The 1,086-nt window shown below is 51.7% G+C and overlaps 1 long non-coding RNA gene across 1 annotated transcript in view; it reads left to right on the forward strand.

Moving 5' to 3' along the window:
- Positions 1–763, forward strand: part of LOC122635640 — a 14,658-nt gene extending 13,895 nt beyond the window's left edge. Inside the window, exon 3 of the long non-coding RNA XR_006328718.1 lies at positions 751–763. This is a non-coding gene — a long non-coding RNA (uncharacterized LOC122635640). The remainder of the gene's footprint in view (positions 1–750) is intronic.
- The last annotated feature ends 323 nt before the right edge of the window (positions 764–1,086 follow it).

Below are 1,086 nucleotides of genomic sequence, written 5' to 3' on the forward strand. Positions count from 1 at the left end.
AGAGAGAGAGAGAGAGAGAGAGAGAGAGAGAGAGAGAGAGAGAGAGAGCGAAGACGCAAGGATCGATACCTTCGAAGCGTCGACCGAGAAAACTGCGTCGTTCTCCGTTAACGCCCGCGGTGTATCCGGAAAGCAACTTCTTAACCTGTTGATGCCCGGCTTATTTAAACTTGCCGCCTTTCGGACTCTCCATCTGCTATCGATTCGAAACAGAAAATGGTCCAAGATTCTAACGCTCCGGACATTTGATGTAATAACGTAAATACGCATTCTCTCTCTTTCTCGAGATATCAGATTAAATCGCCGAGAACCGTTCGTTCGACGTATCGGTACAACGTAGATCGTGAGATACGAATCATAGATTCAAAAATAAGACGCGATCTATGAATGAATATATAAAGAGGTAACCAACTACGTTCAAAATCGGCATAGATCGTGGATCGAAGAGCGATCGATAGAGAAACGAGTAAGCTTCCATAAATGTGCTAAAAGTTTTATGATACGCGTTTCCGAGAAGAAACGCGAGAGAAAGAGGAATTTTCAAGTGCATTCGGGACCTCGTACTTTCGGCGAAAGTTCGAAAAGGGCGAGGAGACTTCGTGGTTGCCGGTCGAAGAAGAAAGAGGAGAGGAGAGGAGAGGAGAAGAGAGGAGAAGAGAAGAGAGGAGAGGAACGGAGAGGATACGAGGAGGGGGAAGAGTAGTTGCACGTTGAGGGGCGCGTGCAATGCATGCACGTGCATCGAGAGAGAGAGAGAAAGAGAATGAGAGTAGAGTAGAGTGTTTCATCGTCACCGTCATCGTCACTGTCGTCGTCGCCGTCGTCGTCGGATGCGCGCGCGCGCGCTCGCGCGCACCTCTAGTCGAACTCCGACTAGTCGAGGTGGTGGTGGTGGTGATGGTAGCGACGGTAGTGGTGGTGCTGGTGGTGGTTGATACTGCTGGTGGTGGTGGTGGTGGTGGTGGTGGTGGTGTACAATAGTGGTGGGGAGTAGAGGTGGTGGATGGCGGCGCTCTAAGCGCGGCGCGACGCGCCGTCGAGACGCGGATGCAGTTACGGGAGCGCAGCGCGACCAAACGCAACTCG

This window comes from Vespula pensylvanica, chromosome 18 (assembly GCF_014466175.1).
Source record: "Vespula pensylvanica isolate Volc-1 chromosome 18, ASM1446617v1, whole genome shotgun sequence".
Classification (NCBI taxonomy): Eukaryota; Metazoa; Arthropoda; class Insecta; order Hymenoptera; family Vespidae; genus Vespula; species Vespula pensylvanica.